This window comes from Vicugna pacos, unplaced genomic scaffold (genome assembly GCF_048564905.1).
Source record: "Vicugna pacos unplaced genomic scaffold, VicPac4 scaffold_105, whole genome shotgun sequence".
Taxonomy (NCBI): Eukaryota; Metazoa; Chordata; class Mammalia; order Artiodactyla; family Camelidae; genus Vicugna; species Vicugna pacos.
In genome coordinates, this window is record NW_027328785.1 from 3,501,839 (window position 1) to 3,514,799 (window position 12,961).

The window sequence follows — 12,961 nt, forward strand, 5'->3', positions numbered from 1 at the left end:
AATACGACCTCAGTAACTCTCTCTTGAATGAATGATTATATGATTGTTGGATGATGCTTGAGAGTCCTTGTGATGATTTTTTTCCCCAGCCTTTCCCCAGTTCTTAACTATGCCCTTTCTCTTCCTAAACTCCAGCCTGGGTTTCAGCCTGCCTGTGGCATTGATTTTCCTTGTCTGTGGACTCTTCCTTTCACTGGTTCCCGATAATGTTACATGTGGGCTGTGGAAACTTGCTAGATGTCAAGAAAGAGCTAATCCATTGTAGGCCAGTATTTTTAGAGTTTGTTATTGTTTTATTGATTGAAATTAAATGAGGCTGCCCCCTGAGCCCTCCCGTGAGCACTTTTGACCTTCCTACAGCTGATACTGCTCTAGTTGCTGCATGTGCCCTTTCCCCAGCCTTGATTTTGTAATTGAATAAGTCACCATCACTGGAGCCCTCTCTTTAAAAGATAAAGAGAACATTTGCTCCTTTTCCCTGTTTGGGGACTTCAATGAGATGAGATCCCAGATAAAGAATGGAGCCCCACCTCTTTCTGACCCCCGCTGTTTCCGTTCCTTTCTTCAGGGGAAAAGAGTACAATTCAACAGTATAAAGATTGATTGTGAGCTAATGAGATAGACAAGACAACCGATCATTTATTAAATAACCTTTCATGATAGAAACAAATGTATTATACACACAAACAGCACACAAAGCACTGTAGTACCATGGTTAAAATCGTGGGTCCGAGTTCGTGTCCTGCTCTGGAGAGACCAGTCCTGTGAGATGGAGAACTGGTAAGTCAGCTTAGCCTCTCCAGAACTGGTTTTCTGTCCTGCAGAGACGGGGCTCGCTAGGCGTCCCCCCCCGTAGAGGTGCTGTGGGGTGTAAATGACGCGCGTGGGCAGCCTGAGCACAGCTGCTCATTCCTCGTAAGTGCAGGGTAGCATAGCTTTTGCGGTGATGGCTTTATGACCGCCCCATGTAGACTGTCAGTGCTCTGAAGGGATGCCTTGTGGTTTGGAGATGGGATTCTCACTTCTGTAAATACCCAAGTATAGTGTTATTGGGTCCTGCTGATTTCAGTCTATTCTTTAGAAAGTACATATTGTAGATATATTTTTCAAGCATGCGTGCTTTTTTTCTTTTACTATTTAAAGTTCTACCCTCTCATCTCTTGGTGTTACTTTTCATGGAATCCAGGAAACAGTCCTAAGCTACCTGCCTCTTCACACTTTTCCGTGGTGGTTTCCTTCCCTGATTAGAAGAGGGTTTTGCACAGGAACTTTTATTTGTTCCCCTTTTCTTGGAGTCTCTCTCTCTGTCTGCCCATCTCTCACCTCTCAATCTGTCCATTTCTCAACCCACTGCTTCTTCTGACATGTTCCAAAACGCATTTCAGGTAGCTTACAGAAGAACAGATACCAAATAAACAGGTGAGAAAATGGGGCCCAGTTCAGACAGTGAGGCTAGGAGGCGAGCCTGTGTGAGGGTTGCAGGCGTGAGACACATGCCTCTGCCATGTGACTTATAAGATCGACAGCAGCAGTGTGCTTCAAGTTCCCAGCAGACACAGGGAAGCAGGATTTGAGGGAGATGCTTACTGGCTGTGAAATAAATAAGTGACTTAGGAGAAGCCCAGCCTTTCCAGCTACTAAGGCTTAGGAGAATATTTTGAGTGTCTTCCAAAATCAGAGTATGGCATCTTTTCTTTTTTCAGAGTTCTATGTATAGTTGGTTACATTCTATACCTGGAAATTTCTCCAAAACTGCTTCCCACGTGAGTCCCATGGCTCGGGGTTTGGGTGGTTCTGCTCATTGATGGGGGTTGGCCAGAAACAGAAAATGAGAGCCTCAAAGGGGCCTGGGATTTGTCAGTTATGTTTTGTCAGTGCTGTAGGGTTCAAGAAATGCTTTCACCGTTTCTCTCCATCTGAGGCGGCAGCGTAATCTCTTACCAGCATCAGGAGCTCAGGGCCACGGGATGGTGGGGGCTGACTGCACTGCCGTCAAGACAGCTGAGCTAGTCACTGCAGGTGTGGTTCTTTTACATACTGCATTTCATGTTCTTTACTAGAATGTTTCAACAGGGAGTTAATTAACTGAGTTAATTAACATTTAATAAATATGATCTTTGTTGAAAAGACAGTTATAGGCAGAATATAAGCTGTGAAGTCTTTAAAAACGGTTTCATTACTGAAATTTCATTTGGGGAGATACACGGTTTATCTTATATATGGCTCTCTTTTAAAGTAACAAAGAAACAAGACAGAAAAGGCAGAGGATGATTTCTGTTCTTCCTCTCGGCTTGCAGGTGCCCTCACCCCCAGTAGCATCAATCAAGACACCAGCACTGACAATGGCCGTGCTCAGAACTGCCTCAGCCCTGAAGACACTGCTGACAAATAGAAGGGGGCCACGCCCTGTTACAGCAGGTGCTCTCACTTTGTGGGTCCTTATGTAACTTCGTGGTGTTAATCAGGATCGCCCATCCTACATTGTGTGATGCTGCTGCTTTGTCTCCTAGTTACTTGTTTCTCTAAGTATTCTTGTATTATTCTCCAATGCATAGTACTACACACCTAAAAATGCTTTTTTTCAGATGAAAAAGAATGTGCATTTAAAATAATAACTCTGAAAAAGGGGGCAAAAAAGGCTATCCTTGTCCCGCTATTCAAAGATAATAATTAACACGTTAACGTATATTTTCATCAGTGTGGATCACCTCTGTCATAAAAAACCAGAGAGCACTCTGTGACTGTTTACTGTGTGGACACCTCCATTTTCCATTCGGCTTTTTATATGTTTTTCTACAATATTCTATCTCCTCTGGCATGATTTTTGATGACCAGTATAGCATTCTGTCTTGTGGAGGCATTGTCCATTTTACTTCGGACTTAAATAAACTTTTAAATTCCAAGTATACTTAACTGAAATACTGAAAAGAGAACTGTGGTGGTAGAGGAAGGCCCTACCTCCCTTCCCCTTATTTCCGAAGAGTAAAAACTGTTGAAAATTTGATATATATGTTTCATGACCTTTATGCCTATGACATACATATATACACACATATGAGAATTCCATGTATACGTGTGTGTATATATGCTTTATTTAAAAATGAGACCATACTATATGTTTTTCTGCAGCTCGCTTTAATCACTCAGGTGTATATCATAGACGTCCTCCCACTCCAGACTCACACGGTCCTTTCAGATAGAGTGGAGGGGTCTCCTGATTTGCGGGTGTGGTCTCTTTCCCACGCACACCTTTGGTGAGAGAATGCTGTGGACAAGGCCCTGGACCACGGCGAAACGCCGGCTCCCTCATTGCTCGCAGCTCGTCGTGATTTAACGCATCATTGTCTTGATGGTGGACAGTTAAGTTTTCTCCATTTTCCACTGTCAGAAAGGATATTTGACTGGCATCCTTCTTGTACAGACATTCCTGTGATCTTTTATGAGTATTCCTTTAGTTAAGGCTTCTGGAAATTTAGTCCCTGGATGTGACATTTACATTCATCACAGACTCCATTCAAGTAACTCTAGAAATTCCTTCCATAGGGGAATGAAAAGATGCACAATTACTTATGTAACCAATTCTCTATTGCTGGATATGATTTCACTTCAGTTTTTCTTCCCACCATTGTAAACAGTGCTGTGTAAATGCCCTGATGGGTACATCTTTTTGGACTAAATTTGTTTTTACCTAGAGGAAACGATTCGTAGAAGTGGTGTTGAGTCAGTGTGTACGTACGTTTTTCAGAGTTTACATATCCATTGACATGTCGTCCTCTGAAAATGTCGCTCATGGTTTCTTCTCCCACAGATGGACACTAGATAGAATATCTTTTAAAAATATTTGCCAATATGATGAGCAAAAGTGCTTTTTCATTGTTTTAGTTTGCATTTGATGACCAGTGAGGTGTTGAGCATTTTTCACTCATTAGCCATTTGACTTTTTTAAAATGAATGATTCCTTTTATCCTTTGCACACATTTAAGTGGGGGAGCTTCTTGTTGCTTTGTGACAGCTCTTTGTATGTTATGAGCATTAACTTCTTGTCTTCAACAACATGTATCACAGAGCTTTTTCTTGTCATTTCTTGCCTTTCATTTTGTTTAGGAGGATTTTAATTTTGGTAGTGTCTCAAAATATTCTTATGATAATAAATGTATTCCTTATGTGTTTTATCTTTGAAATTATTCTTAAAAATAATTTCTTATACTGGAATAAATCTCCTCTGTAGGTTTTTTTTAATCTCTAAGATGGAGATGATAATAGTACTTGTTAATGTAAGGGTAAGTTGAGTTAATAAGAACAAAGTGTTGTATTTGCTGTTATTAGTACTTTTTTATATTTACATCACTGTCTGTAAATTATCTTGTGGTCCTTATGAGAGGAATAGTATTTATTCTTTCTAGGTGATTGTCTGATTGTCTCAGGACAATTACTGAAGTCATACTTTTCTCTTTGATTTGAAATCCCACCTTTACAAAATACTTATGTACACTAGAGTCTCTTTTTGAGCTCATGGTTCCCTTCTGTCAATCTGCCTTTCTTACTCCAGCACCATAACTTACATATTGTAAAAATTTATTTAATAATTGGCAGTCTGAATTCTTTTTCATTCTTTTCTTCCATCCCAAATTTTCTTGTCTAGTATTATGATTTTATTATTCCTGAAGAATTCCAAAATATTTTGTTCAAGTTAAAAAAAATCAGATTGGAGTTGTCATGGGAGTTTTCAGTAAGTTTTGAATTATTCTGATGAGAACTTACATCTTTACAAAACTGCTTTCCTCCATGCAATTTGTTGATGTCTCTACATTCTCACCTCTTACTTTACCCCTCAGTACAGCCCTGAAGTTTCTCCATTTAGAACATGGGCATTATTTTTTAACTTATTCCAGATTATTGTTTATGTTTTTGTCAATTTTGTAAGTGAAAATTTTTTGCTATTATATTTTTAAACGCTTAAAACTGAAATTTAGAAAGGAAGATTCGGTTTGTAAATACTCACTTTGTAATTTGTCATTTAAAATTGTAAGTATTAAGTAGTTGTTCCAGAATCCTTTCTTTTTTGTTTTTAAAAATTTGTGTCGAAGATTCTCAAAATGTTCATAGCTAAGTAGTATAGGTGGGGAGACAGATGGAGAGAGGTAGTGTGGCTCATGTACAAACTGTGAGCAGTTTCATGGCTGCCTTTAGGCTGGAGAAACCACAGAAGAGCCCAGGTTAGACAAGGAATGGCTTTGTATGCACTTGAAAGCCAGCTTTCCTGCCTGTATGGTGAAGCCTGGTGGGCGTGGCAGGTAGATGATCAAGGTCTGATCAAGGTCATTTGCTGCACAGAGCGCTGTGTCTGTGAGAAATGGTGACCATTGCCATGGCAAATGCTTGGTGCCAGGAACAATGCAGGGGAGCTGGGGAGCCTGTGTTAAGGATTTTCCAGTCCTGGGAGTGGGAAGATCAGACTCTGCATTCAGATCTGAGTTTGAATTAATCCTCTTTAGTTTACTGGACCTCTGACTTTTGTCAAGTTATGCATCCTGTTTGAACTCCTGCATCCTCTCAAAACAGAAGAATTACAGCCTGCTGCTAGAGTGTTTGATCAGGGTAAATGATTTGTGTCTATAAGATGCCACGTACAGTCACAAGCTCAGTGAGCAATGAGCTGTCCCCTCTTCTCCTGCAACTCAGTGCTCGATAAGTCATCAGCAGAAAGCGAGTCCCTAATTTGTATGTGGTGCAAGGAAGAACAAAACTAACGTCTTGCCTTTCCCTGGCAGTATTCTTACTTCTTTGCTTCATGTACCTCTTTCCTCCTTCACTCTCCCCTTTCACCTCCTCCACCAAGAGCCCGAGACTCTCTCAGAACACTAGATTCAAATTATTTAAATGTTGGCTCATTCCCATGAAATGACAGTGACTTAAAAAAACTGTACACATCCCAGAATTCATTGTATTTGATTTACACACACACACACGTGCACACACACACACACACACACACACATCAGGCTACCTCCCATTTACTGAGGGAGAAGGGCCACTTTTTCTGAGTTTTCATTTACTCAGCGTGAGAGCAGTCTCTTAAGCAGAATTTCACCTGGCTTCGTGCATGGTTTTTTAAATTGGATTTCTGCTTTTTGTCCATAAAAATATTCTCCTATTAGAAGACAGGAAGTGGAGACATAGATATTCTGCTGAGATATTGGTGTTATCATATTTGAGTTTTAATGGACATAAGGCGGCATAGAGTCATACATTATTATGGATGAGAATCCATGATGATGTAACTTGGACAAGAATCTGGGTCTCCTGCCATCGTGTCCACGCGGGTGAAGAGGCAACTGGGTGGGGGATGGCAGGGAACCTTCTTGCTTGAGTTCCAGGTTCTTGTTAGTTTTCATTGCTCAGCTGCCTTTAGTTTATGTCCATGAGGCCTCTCATGGGAAGGTCATTATGTCCTGAGAGACTGAGTTACTAATCAGCAGAAAGCTCTGGACCCACTCATATTTTCCAGAGTTTTTCTGCTGACCTGCTGACACTTTATATAAATGAGACCTAACAAACTACTGGATATAAAATCCTTATTGTTATCATTTGCCCTCGAGTTCCATAGGAATGGGGTGCTGTCTCAGGCTGTCTAAGGCTAGATCTGAACAAAGATAGGGTGATAGGCTCTGCTGCTGGACCCTCCCCAGTCGAATGGGATTTCCACCTTAGTTTTTAGAATCAGGCAGATGAGTTCAAATCTTGTCTTTACCAGTTATTAGCTTTGTGACCTTGGGGAAATAACTACTTTTTTGGTTCCAATTTTCTTTATCTGTAAATAAGTTCAGTATTTATTTTAGGGTTTTTGTTTTAGAATTGAATGTGCTAATTCCCTAATTTATTCCTCAAATACTGATCACATGGTTCTATGCTGGTGCCTTAGTAGTTGATTGCTAAGGGACTCAACAGTGAGAATGGGGATGGGGCCCCCTGGATCATACAGCTTATATTCCAGGATATGCTTGTAAAAGACAAGATTGCAGTGGATTTTTAGTAAATGTCCATTCCTTTCCTAATCCCCATTGATTGTGTATATATCTTTATACTAATATATGAACAATTTTTTTTGCAGTTTAAATCTCTTTGTAGTATTTAAAGAATGTAGCTATAACAAAAATACGTGAAATAAAATGACTTGACTTTTATTTTCCTTTCAATAAGCAAAACAAAATAAAATAGAAAAGAAAAGAAAAAGTATTGAAGGAGTAGAAATAATTTTATTTCCGTGGAATCAACTCCCTATGTTAGGTTTTTCCATTGTGATGTTCAACATCATATAAAATTGACAGGTTGTGACTTCAGTGTTGATAGCTAGGTGAGTATAGTTTCTTTTTGTGGTTGTCTTTGATGAATTATTTGCACTAGATCATAAATGATGTGCATGTTACATATTGGAAACGAGGAAACATTGGAGACATACTACCTCCAATGCAGTCATTTTGTTACCGAGTCCAAACTCGTTCTGCTCGCCGCATGACAGGCCAATAAACCGGGAGATGAGGTGTTGGAGCAAGGAATAGTGACTTCACTTGCAATGCTGGCAGACCCAGAAGACGGCAGACTGATGTCCTGGAGAACTATCTTCCCCAAGTAAGAATTCAGTCTCCTTTTATACTAAAAAGGGGGGGGGGGTTGTGGTTGGTTGTTGCATACTTCTTGCTTTATGAATTGTTTGTCCTTTGAATCCGCTGTTCTTGCAGCTGTCCATGTGGATCAAATCATGGTACCCCTGTAAAACCTCCAAAAAAACAAAGGCTATTCTCTATTATGCAACTTGCCATCTCTACAGAAGTGCAGATGAGCTAACATTTTTAAAGATCAGGGCCAGGAGAATAGGCTTTCCTGCAGATTTCAGGCTAAAGGCAACTTTCTTTTTCAAATGGTGCAGAGCTACCAAGTCTGAGCCTAGGAAACAGGGCACAGGTTTAAACTCAAAGGAACAGATTTAACATAGGGTAAAAACTGTTACATTTTATTACAATTCCGTTTCCAGCTTCATAGATAATATTAGTAAGAAATATGAGCAATTTTGTATTTTTGCTTCTTAATAACCGATAAGTGTACCAACTATATTTTGTGAGCAGGGATGCTGTGCAGGCATTGGGGTGACAGCAAACTCTTGTAGGGGGTGGCCGACCCTGCAACATCTCTGATGCCCCGTGAGTGTTGGTGAGGGTCCCCGTAGACAGGGGCTCTCTTCAGGAACCAGCATATGGGCATTGACCTCTGGAGACCTCTTTTTCGGCTGCAGGAATTTTTTTCAGATATTGAGATTGAAAAATCACTCCAGCTGGGAATAATTAGGGAAAAAAAAGAAAAGGAAAAGGGTTTGGAGTAGAGTAGAAGAGTAGGACTTAAGATCACGGAGCCTGAGTGCTTGGCAGCGGGGCCTCGGGAGAGAGGGGAGCAGAGGTGGGGAGGGGCCTGGCTCCGGAACCAGCTCCTGTAATTGTCCCTGCACACAAGCCACATAGCTTTAAATTGGCCTGGGCCACCTCTCTGGGCTGGATATCACCCTGGGCAGAACCGTGGTATCTGTAAAGTAAAATGACTTCACAACTATTGCACAGAGCTGCAGGTGTAAGAGAGCCTAAGCCTGTCTCAGAGTGCAGGGGACAAGCGGAAAGGAATGGCAAAATTTCCACTGACAATTGAAATTTTGTTAAATAGCCTGCTACAGTTGTTTGCATCACTTGAATGAATGCAGGCATATTTCTGTGGGCATTTATAGGTTCACTGAACCCCACCAGCCCCTCTTGCCCCCATCGGAGATGGGCTTTCTCAAGCACAGTGCCCCTCCTGCTTGGGTGGAAAACGCTGCTGGTCCTTGCCTGGGGCCGGGCTGCTGCAGGGCACTGAATCCCCGAGGCACGGCCTGTGAGACACGACAGGAACATCTCTGCTCTTGACTGGGTGCCTCCGTTTCCCCTGCAGTGTAAAAATGCCGGTGACTGAGTTAGAAGCATGCTTCCAAGCTGTCCATGTCCTTGGCATCCAGAAGCGGAGCCTGGAAGCTTTCGAATTTATCCAGAATGCGGTTTACATTCACCTTCAGCAGGTGGGTGTATGTCCTTACACAAGTGGAGGAATTACTGCAGTTTTCCTGGAACTTTCTCACTACAAGTCCATTTGATTTTTCTGTGCTAGGATTCAGTATGGCCTGCTAAAAACTCTGGAGTGAGATCTTGAAACCCTGATGAAGAGCATTATTTATTTCATTTCTCTATATGATACTCTTTTACTTTTAAAATTCAGAATTTTTGGTTGTTTCAAAAATTTTTTGGGGGGGTTGGAGAATCATGTTTACTCTTACCATCTTTGCAACCTGTTGCTTTGTGCCTCTCACCTGTCTTCTGTCACTTGTGAGGCGGTTCCATTTGTGACCCTGTCCGGGTTGTTCATGTTATAAAACATAAAGCCTGTAAAAGTACAGTCCCTTTTCCTCCGAAGACATTCCACAAATACTCCTTTAACCTGGGTGTGGTTTTAAGAAGACAGAATCTTTAGAACATGTCCTTGCAGGTTGCTAGTGCAAAATCCCAAAATCAATAGTCTAGCTCAACATCTAAAATCTTTCTAATTTACCTTGGAATTGTATGGATAAGTGAAGCAGTTTGCTAAGAACTCAGACCAGGTTTAGAATACAGGTTGGTGTAGCTCAGCAGGTCCTCCCAAGCTGATGCTCTGCCAGAGGGCGGGGCCGAGGGGAGAGGGCGGGTCCTGCCCTCCCTGAGGTGACAATTTCATGGCAAAGACTTTCACCTGGTGAAGAACTTGGAGTTTCTTCTAAGAAGAGTGGGTCTTAAAAGAGTCCAAAAAGCGCGGGAGTGGCACAGTCCCATTTGTCTCAAGTAGGGGAGAGCGGCTGTGGGGCCACTTAGGAGACTCGTGAGTCCAGGTGGGCAGTGTTGGTGGCTTCCACTTGAGCGGTGGGACGGTCAGTGTTTAAAAGCGAACATATTGAAGGCATGTTTAGATGGTAAAAAGGAAAGGATGAAGGCTGGCTGTGAATGCAGGATGGAGTAAGGTCCAGGTTTCTGGGTGGATTAATGAGGTAAATGATGGTCCTTCTGTGCTCTGAGGAGGGAAAGCTGCAGAGGGAGTTCTGCGGAAAACTGATGAGTTCAGCTGTGGGTAAAGTGAAAGGTTGTTAGATGTGTGGTCTGGGAGCTCAGGTGAGAGCCAGTAGTGAGTAGGGGGAGGTGAGAGGGACTTTCAAATAATTTTGTATTGTGAACATACAAATAAGTATGAGTAATGACACATTTAACACCTCTATAATCTGGATTTAAAGCCCAGTAACATTTTGCTATACTGACTGCAGAGGTTCTTAATATTTTTTAATAGAAATAAGTAGAAACAAAATAGTGGAGTTAGTGAGCATCTTAGAGTAGATGTGTGTCCTTGTATGTATTTTTATACCTCATCTGTTTATAACCATAATCTACAAAAAGTTATCTTGCTTAGCATAAGAGTTAAACACAGGGACGTGACACACATTGTTGGGGGTTGAAGCTGATCTTCTCGGGCAAATTATGGACCCTCTCTTTGCCTTAGTTGCATCATCTGTGACTGCCCCAGGGCCCCTCATCACAGCTGATTTCCTAGAGTAGATGTTCGGAGGGAGGCTGCTGAAGGGAGTAAGAGGTGGCAACAACTAGGGATATTGAAGAGAGACAAAAACAGATTAAAGCCGATAAACTGAGTACAAATACCCTCTAAATAGAAGGAATCCCGCAGTGTTTTGAGCCGCTTATCATAAGGGAAAGAAAATCACGTGGATCCAAAGCTCTTGAGCATATGAGTATTGTGGGTGGGAGGGTGTCATTATAAAAGTGTTGAGAAAAGGCCTCTTTGTTTTCCTTGACATTACCAGTAACGATGGGGAGCAGAAGCGAAACCCTCTGCTTCACAGTTGAAGGTGCTGTTTTGTGCGAAACTGACCAAAGTTTGGAAACCAGTCATCAGCGATGCTGGCAAATGAAGAGGCTTCTGGATTGGGTGGGGCACTTGCTGTGACTTCCAGGTGACCTGCTGGCTGGGGGCTGTGTGGCGGGCAGTAGTTTTGCAGGGTAGCCCGGGCATAATCCCTAGCTCTGATGCTGCTGGTCTGATTAACAGACCTGGGCGCACACTGTCCTAATGGGGCAGCTCGGGATGTGGCCCTGCCGTGCTGAGAGCGAGAAGAGGGCTCCCCTGAGGAGGTGTCCCTGCGGAGAGTGGAAACGTACTCCTGCAGGGGAGGAAGAGCCTCTGAGCAGCGGGCCGGATGCACAGGCAAGACCAGCATGAGCACTGATGTTTCCGGGAGCCGGAAGTCATACAGTGGCCCAAACGGCCTTGTTCCTGAGAGACTGGAGGAAATAGATGCTGAAAAGGCAGGCTAGGGTCAGACCCTGTGGTGGGTTATGAGTGACAGGAGAGGATTGTTCAGGCAGGCATGAGACAACCCTGTGGGCGTCCCAGCTGGGGCGTCACGCCGAAGGGAAGAGCAGAGTTATAGACTTTGCCACTTATTAGCTGTGTGACTTTGAGCAATATCACCCCACCTCTCTCTATATATATCTTCATCTGTAAAGTGACACAGTGACAAGGTCGTGTCATCAGAAGTATTAGCTTAGCTCTGATCCTCTTTGTCGACTCCTGTCAGTGCTTCCCTGCAAGGTTCTGCAACGGCTGCTTTTACCCTGAGACGGGAGGGCATAGAGGGACACTGTAATACCCGAGGGCAGGAAGGGGTTGCTTTAAAAGCAGACATGTAACAGCCTGCAGCTGCAGACCTGCAGGCAGTTTGGTTGACGGTCCTTGAGAGGACTTTGGAGGCCTTAGCGTCGTCTTAAGTCTTGTTTCCCCTTGGGGACCGGATTTGCCTTTGGGGATTGATGTTGAAGATTTGAGCTTCTGCAAAGCTGTTTTCAGAGATGTGTATATACGTAAAATATCATATAAAATAAAATGATTTATTTAACGTGTGCGAATTTGTAGCTGTTAGGAACAGCTCTGTTGGCCTGGTCTCCACGGAGGACACCAAGGGTCAGCAGAGCGTGCAGGAGGGCAGGCAGCCTGCAGTGCTTCTGCGGGGTGTTCTCCCCAGCAGGGCGCTCTGCTGAGTTGACTCTTCTCTGAGTTTTGTTGCCAGAGGAGCAGACAGCAAATTAATGAGTTCTAGAGGGATTGTATAATGACAGGAAGAAATAGGAACCCGGAGATTTTCCGGACTAAAACACGCTTTGGTTCCTGATTCAGTGTGTTCCATTACAGAATTGATGAGTTGTGTCTATTCTGGAACGTCATTGAAATAAACGTTCAGCCTATATGTTAAGGGCTTTGTTTTATTTGGCTGGAGGACTCGAGCCGGGATGACAGCCTCTCAGATCACTCTGAGGGACTGCACCCAAGAGGTAGGGGAGGAGCTAGGATATATAGAAGCTTACAACAAAGACCAGGTAATTGGAACAATAAAATATTGCTTGTTATCTAAAGAAAACCAGATATCTCAAGTTCAAGTATTTACTGCTTTTCTATGTATGGTGAGAAGCAAACATTTGAGTCATTGAATTCATTCCTTTGGCAAGCCCCTGGCTATCTAGGGCCAGTATCCTGTCCTTTCTTAGTCTGAGTCTGCTCAGAGGGCACCACTGTGAGTGGCTGAGAGGCCGGGCTGTAGGCATGTACTCGCTGGGGGTTGGCAGCAGCCGCTGATGACTCGGATTCAGCATTCTTTGTTTACTGTCATGGTTGCAGTATTTTCATGCACATTGTAGTATTTTCATTCACAGTGCTCCCACTTGGTCCTAAATTTGACCAATATTTTGAGAGAAATTTCATGACCAATTTTGTCCCACAGTGCTAGGATGGCTCATTCCTAGTTCAGGTGAAGAATCTTCTAAGTTGCCATTCAAGGTGTAAGTTTTTTTTTGTC

General features: G+C 42.8%; 1 protein-coding gene across 1 annotated transcript in view; it reads left to right on the plus strand.

Moving 5' to 3' along the window:
- The window catches only part of LOC140694830 (uncharacterized), a 37,325-nt gene extending 28,324 nt beyond the window's left edge, over window positions 1-9,001 (plus strand). Inside the window, exons 8-12 of the mRNA XM_072957882.1 lie at window positions 1,704-1,763; window positions 1,862-2,019; window positions 2,298-2,418; window positions 7,520-7,629; window positions 8,974-9,001. The gene's annotated coding sequence lies outside the window, so the exon portion shown is untranslated. The remainder of the gene's footprint in view (window positions 1-1,703; window positions 1,764-1,861; window positions 2,020-2,297; window positions 2,419-7,519; window positions 7,630-8,973) is intronic.
- Window positions 9,002-12,961: the final 3,960 nt, after the last annotated feature.